Genomic DNA, 7390 nt, shown 5'->3' with positions numbered 1-7390 from the left:
AAAAGTTGAAGTGTAACCGCTCAGCTGTTTGTTTTTCTTCCGGCATTTCTCTGTGATAGATTTTTAAAAACCAAACCAACACAAAAAACCACCCACAGTATTTTTCATTGACTCCAATCAAGGGATGGAGCCTACTTCTCTGCCGTTTGAATCTAGGCATGGCCATGTGACTTTATGGTTAGGGAGGCCTAAACAAATGCAGCTGAAGCAGAGTGTGGCCAGTGTTTGCACCTTGGAGCTCACTCTTTCTTTGCTGCTGGGAATTCTTTTGTCACCGCGTGAATTGGCCCAGGCTGGCCTCCTGGAATATGACAGACCAGGTAAGCAAGGCATGCCAAGTCTGCTGAACCAGCTAAGGCAACAGACACATGAGTGGGGCCCTCCTACATGATCCAGTCTTACCAAGCTGGCTCATATCAGAACTGTCCAGCTGACCTATTACTGGGGAAAAGTTGCTATTTTAGTTCACCAACGTTTGAAGTAGTTTGTTATGCAGCAAAAGCAAACCAAAATATTTTCTTTCGTCCCCATATAATATAGAGCTGCAGAATAAAATACTGTTTAATAGGGGTTACTTACATGAGTATGTACTTTAAAAGCAACACAGCTTAATGTTTTGCCATTTTCTCAGGAAAAAAATTATGCAAATTTAATATATGTTGTCCTGGCGAGTAAGTAAAGCAGGTGATGGATTATGTGGCAGCACAATATTCACCTATGAATGCACTTGATTATGTATATTCAACAGTAACTATTTCTTACATTTATTGGTATCATCAGTTTCAGAATAAAGAATGGGATGAGGGCTGATTATTTGTTTTCAACTTACTATCTTGGAAAATACTACCCAAGAAAACACATTTTCCTTGAAATAGGAAAGAGCATTCCACTGGCTTTTACTCCTATTTCCATAGACACAATCACATGGGTTATGATGTGGCCAACAGGGATTCGGTGCAGGAACAGCTTTTCTTAGGTTTTACTTTAGTAACATGGGTCAGTGATTCACAGAAGAAATGTGGCTTCCTTCTGAGGAGAAGAAAGAATCAGGGTTCCAGACTGGATGGTACGACTAGTAGATATGTAGTTGGATTTAACTGTTCAAAATTAAAGCATTGGGTCAGTGTTCAAAGGATTGGTATTGGGTTATTTATGACTCTCCTCACTGATGCTAAGCACACCCTCTTGCCTTTCTGATCACACTTGCTGAGTTATTGCCACGAGGTTGTGTGAGCTTGCCACACCAAACTGCTTGACTCTCTAATATGCTATAAAAACTTATAGCCACATGGCAGCAGGTGCACTTCCCTTTATATTATCCAACAGATATGGACCAAAATCAGAAAATTGAGACATCTTGGGTTTTTTTCCCCCTTGAACAGGGATATATTTAGAAACTCTAATCTGAAGACACTCACTTTTGAAATGCTGAGGAAATTGCAAACAATTTATCACATACATATTTGGAAGCATCCACATCATTAAAAGTGTCTATTTTATAACTGAAAATCAAATAATGATCAACAATGGTATTGATTTCTTCTTAGGCAATCTTCTTTTGAATCACTAATTCATTAAAGAACCATTTAAACTGATAAGGTCCATAATTTTCATGGTCTCAGATCTTCAAGGAAAAAAATATGATTATCTTTAAAAATGTTCTAATATGGTAATGGAGTAATGTCACTTCAAGAAAAAATATTGAAAAATATGAATCAACTAATATGCAAGATTGGGAAATTTTTAAACTTGCACATTTTTGTGTGCAAAATATGTATAGATATGATATGTATGTATAACATACGTACAATGTCTATTTCTAATCTTTGGGCATTATTAGTTAATTTCAGAGTGAGGAATTTTGGAGACAGCATTGTTATTTCTTGTCTGTTTATTGGGTTATTTTTCTTGAGAAATACTATAAAAGATAAACTTTTCTTCCTAGAAATAAGGAAAAAAAAAAAAAACTGGATTTTCCTTGTTTCTACAGATGCAAGAGCCAAATGACTTTTGAGATAAGATAAAAACACTTGTTTATATTTTTTTAATTGTATTTTGAATTCAGTGGGGTACATGTATTTGTTACATGGGTATTACATACATCATGCTGGGGATTGGGCTTCTAGTATACCCATCACCCAAATATTGATTGTACCCCACTATTACTGGATTGCTATCAATCTGTTTTCTTTGGTCTAATAGTATTTGTTTTATGGATCTAGGTGCTCTGGTGTTTGGTGCATATATATTTAGGATAGCTAAATTTTGTTGTATTGAATGCTTTATCATTATATAAAGCTTTTCTTTGTCCTTGTACTGTTGTTAGTTTGAAGTCTGTTTTATCTGATAAGTGAATGGCTACTCCTACTCACTTTTGTTTTTTATTTGTATCAGACATCTTTTTCTATCCTTTTCCTTTGAGTCTGTATGTATCTTTAGCCAGTACATGCATCTCTTGTAGATAGCAGATGGTTTGATCTTGTCTTTTTAATCCAATTTGTCACTTTATCTTTTAAACTGGGCATTTAGGCCCTTTATATTCAAGGTCCATGTTGATATGTGAGGTTCTGTTACTGTCGTAGTGTTGTTCTGTAGTTTTGATTGTGTTTGGAGTTTTTCATTGCTTTATAGCATCTCTGACCTTTGTATTTTTAGTAGAGATAGGGATTCACCATGTTGGCCAGACTGGTCTCAAACTCCTGACCTCAAGTGATCCGCCTGCCCTTCAGCCTCCCGAAGTGCTGGGATTACAGGCATGAGCCACCACACTTGGCCATCATATGTAAGCTTTTCTCATGGTAAAAATTGTCCTTTTGTTTCCATATTTAGAACTCCTTTGATCATTTCTTACAGGTCCAGTTTCGTGATGACAAATTCTCTCAGCATTTCCTTGTCTGAGAAAGACTTTATTTCTCCTTCATTTATGAAGCTTACTTTGGCAGGATATAACGTTCTAAAATTTTGGCATGTTTTTTTCTTTAAAGGGGCAAAAGTAGGCCACCAATCTCTTCTGACTTGTAGGACTTTTGCTGAAAAGTCTGCTGTTAGCCTGCTTGGTTTTCCTTTATAGGTGATTTGACCGTTTTCTCCAGCTGTCTTTAAGATTGTTTTCTTTAGCATTGATTTTGGGCTTCTCTAGCAAGATTAGGGAGATTTATCTAAATTAGTCCCTCAAATAATTATTCCCTCAAATAGTTGTTTACTTTTACTTCTCTCAGGAATGCCAACAAGTCAAAGGTTTGGTCACTTTACATAATCCCATATTCCTTGAAGTCTTTGGCAAACACTTGTTTTTAAAAGGCAACAAAAATCTTCACTGTGACCTGCAGGAGGTATTCTTATATTGTCATGTAGAAAACAAATACGTACATTTGAATTCATTTTATGTTGTCTTGCCTTAATCTTTTTCCTTACCTTAAAATATTGTTCACCCATTGCTTTTTCATCTACACCCTTCTTTTTATTTTACTGTGACCAATACTGGCATCTTTGTGTAGCATGATTTTAAGCTTCTTCAAAGTTTAAAGATTTTCACTTAACATGGAAACATTTAAAACAATAATGCTTACTATTGACGTTTTTTCAGTGCAAACATAACTACCCTAACGATATCAATGACAAAAATAAAGCCAAGTATTTTACAAATCAGTAACCGTAACATTAGTCAATCAGCATCAGGAGAATGTTCTTTTCTGGGAATTTAAGCTGAAGATAATTCCTAAAGGATAAGCCATATGAATGTTTTAGAGCCCTAAATGTACTTTGCAACATTCTTTATTATAAGATAAACAAAAAAATCCCAAACATCCAAAAATTGGAAAATGTGATTGAAGTAGATTTTGATATGTGACAGACTGGCATACACTGATTAAAATATAAATCTAAAAACGGTATATCATGTAGAATGTTTACAATATAAAGCTAAGATAAAAATCAGGTTTCAATGCAGCATCTGCACGATGTTTACATCTTTGTCAAATTATATGTGGATGTCTTCAAGAACTGGAAACAATCTGAAAAACATAAATCAGAACAGAATAGTGAGATTTTGAGACATGAGTTCTGTTAAAAGTTCCTTTATTATTGGGATGTTTGACTATCAATTTTTAAAACTTATATCTACTTTCCTTAATAAACTGATACTTTAATTGTGATAAAGGTAGCTGATAAAAATCTTAGTCCATAAGGTCCCATGATCAACAAATATAAATTTATTTTCCTATATATAAAATTAATTTCTTTCGGGGTCCCATTCTCTTGAATCTCAAATCAGTCTTGGGTGTTCCTTGTGATTTCTTGGAGGCACATCATTTTTTAAACCTTGCTGTTATAGTCCCAGGTGATTATCTCTTCCTTCCTTATCTTGATCAGTTGGATTCATTGATCACCCCTTCTCTTAGAAATATTGGCACAACGCGGCCGGGCGTGGTGGCTCATACCTGTAATCCTAGTAATTTGGGATGCCAAGGCAGGCAGATTACCTGAGCTCAGGAGTTGGAGTCCAGCCTAGGCAACACGGTGAAACCCCATCTCTACTAAAATAAAAAAAAAATAGCCTGGTGTGGTGGTGCACACCTGTAGTCCCAGCTACTCGGGAGGCTAAGGCAGGAGAATGGCTTAAACCTGGGAGGCGGATGTTGCAGTGAGCTGAGATAGTGCCATTGCACTCCAGCCTGAGTGACGGAGCAAGACTCCGTCTCCCACCCCAGTCCCCTAAAAAAGAAAATATTGAAACAACTCGGGGTGGGCGCGGTGGCTCACGCCTGTAATCCCAACACTTTGGGAGGCCAAGGCCAGCAGATCACAAGGTCAGGAGATCAAGGCCATCCTGGCTATCACGGTGAAATCCTGTCTCTACTAAAAATACAAAAAAAAAAAGAAAAAACAGGTGGGCATGGTGGCGGGCGCCTGTACTCCCAGCTTCTCGGGAGGCTGAGGCAGGAAAATGGCATGAATCCGGGAGGCAGAGCTTGCAGTGAGCCCAGATAGCGCCACTGCACTCCAGCCTGAGCAAGGGAGTGAGAACCCGTCTTAAAAAAGAGAGAGAGTGAGAGAGAAAGAGAGGAAGGAAGGAAGGGAAGAAGGACTGGTGCAACCCGGATGGACACGGTGGCTCACACCTGTAATTCCAACACTTTGGGAGGCCAAGGCAGATGAATCACCTGAGGTCAGGGGTTTGAGACCAGCCTGGCCAACATAGTGTAACCGCGTCTCTACTAAAGATACAAAAAAATTAGTGTAGTGTGGTGGCATTCACCTGTAATCCCAGCTACTCGAGAGGCTGAGGTAGGAGAATCGCTTGAACCCAGCAGGCGGAGGTTGCAGTGAGCCGAGATAATGCCATTGCACTCCAGCCTGGGTAACAAGAATGAAACTCCGTCTCAAAAGAAAAGAAAAGGAAAAAGAAATATTGGCACAACTCTCAGAACCATGGAAACCTGCATATCCACACTCACCAGGGCTACAGTTTAAATACTGGTTCCTTTCTCCTTTAGGCACATAGGATCATGCCGAGCTAAAAGGTACCTGTCAAAACTCTGAAAAACTCTTTCTTATCTTCCTCAGTAGAAATCCCTAAACAATTCTTTTGCCGATGGTTGTACCTGCTGCCTAAAAATCTAAGGTCTCGATGCTCCACAACCAAGTTTTACTTTGAAAATGGTATGTCGTTCACTTATCACTCAATTCCCATCCTCACGGGAAATGTGATCATACTTTCTACCCCAGCCTTGGAGTAGGTAGCAAAACGGAGAGAGAATAAGTGTGAAAGAGAGAGAGAAAGGAAATGTAGCAAAATATTGAGAGGTGATGATTCTAAGTGAAGGCTATATATTAATTGCACAATTTTTCCAGCTTTTTTATTTTGTCATTTTTTAAAATAAACTGTTGGGAAAACAAGAAAGAATGGAAGAGCTGAATTGGAAGTCGACAGTATAGACATGTGCCTTTTATGGAATTTAGGTATGACAGAGGAGAGAATTAGAATTGTGAATAAGACAGAAGGGAATTGTATAATTTCTTGCTCTTTATGTAAAAAAATAAAAATAAAAAATAAAAAAAACACTAGTCTGGACCCAGTGGCTCACACCAGTAATCCCAACACTTTGGGAGGCTGAGGTGGGTGGATCACTTGAGGCCAGTAGTTTGGACCAAGCGTGGCCAACGCAGAGAAACCCTGTCTCTACAAAAAATACAAAAATTAGCTGGGTGTGGTGGTGTACACCTGTAATCCCAGTTACTCGGGAGGCTGAGGCAGGAGAATCATTTGAACCCAGGAGATGGAGTTTGCAGTGAGCCAAGATCATGCCACTGCACTCCAGCTTATGTGACAAAGTGAAATCCTGTCTCAAAAAAACAAAAACAAAAAACCAAGCAGGTTATTTCCATACACATCTATAACTTCAACTACATATTAACATTTGCAAACACTTGGAAAAAATTCTACCTCAGAAGTGGCTTTTGTTTTATGGTGTCCCCGTAACTTTTTTCCTTTCATTGAAAAATATTCCACCATGGTAATAAAGACAGAGTGGTACTGGCAAAAGTAAAGAAATATAGATCAATGGAACATAATAGACAGCTAATAAATAGACCCACATAATATATAAGTAACTGGTATATGACAAAGGGGCAAAGGCAATACGGTGAAGAAAAATCTTTTCAACAAGTGGTGATGGACCAATTGGACATTCACATGAAAAAAATGGATCTAGAAACAGACCTTACACCCTTCACAAAAATGAACTCAAAATGGGTTATAGATTTAAATGTAAAACACAAAACTAGAAGATGATGGGCAAAAAGCTGTATGGCCTCGTTTATGGCTATGATGTTTTAGATAAAACACCAAGTGCACAACCTGTTAAAAAAAAAAAAAAAAGCTGGACTTCATTCAAATTAAAAACTTCTATGTTGTGAAAGACACTGTCGGGAGAATAGGAAGAAAAGCCAGAGACTAGGGAAACGTATTTGCACAAGACATGACTGATAAAGGACTGCTCTCCAGAATATACAAAGAAATCTTCAAAGTCAACAATAAGAAAATAAACAACCTGATTTTTTAAATGAGCAAAAGGCCTAAACATATATATCACCAAAGAAAATATATAGAATGCAAATAAGCATCTGAAAAGATGCTCCACATCATGCATCATTAGGCAAATACAAACGACAATGGGGCAGGATACCACTACATGCCTGTTAGCGTGGCCAAAATCCAAAACATGGACAACACCAATGCTGGGGAGGATGTGGAGCCATAAAAATTCTCATTTGTTGCTGGTAGAAATGCAAAATGGTACAGACACTTTGGAAGACACTTTAGCAGTTTCTTACAAAACTAAACTTAGTCTTATGACACAGGAATCCTGCTCTTCAGTATGTACCCAAG

General features: G+C 37.9%; 1 long non-coding RNA gene across 1 annotated transcript; it reads left to right on the top strand.

The window, feature by feature from the left end:
* The first annotated feature begins 219 nt into the window (after positions 1–219).
* On the top strand, positions 220–2013 carry LOC105477198 (uncharacterized). Its single transcript, XR_984536.1, has 3 exons — positions 220–320; positions 989–1066; positions 1991–2013. It is a non-coding gene; the product is annotated as an uncharacterized lncRNA (long non-coding RNA).
* The last annotated feature ends 5377 nt before the right edge of the window (positions 2014–7390 follow it).

This window comes from Macaca nemestrina, chromosome 16, assembly GCF_043159975.1.
Source record: "Macaca nemestrina isolate mMacNem1 chromosome 16, mMacNem.hap1, whole genome shotgun sequence".
NCBI lineage: Eukaryota > Metazoa > Chordata > Mammalia > Primates > Cercopithecidae > Macaca > Macaca nemestrina.
Note: the sequence above shows the minus strand (reverse complement) of the source record. Positions and strands in the feature narration are given on the sequence as shown.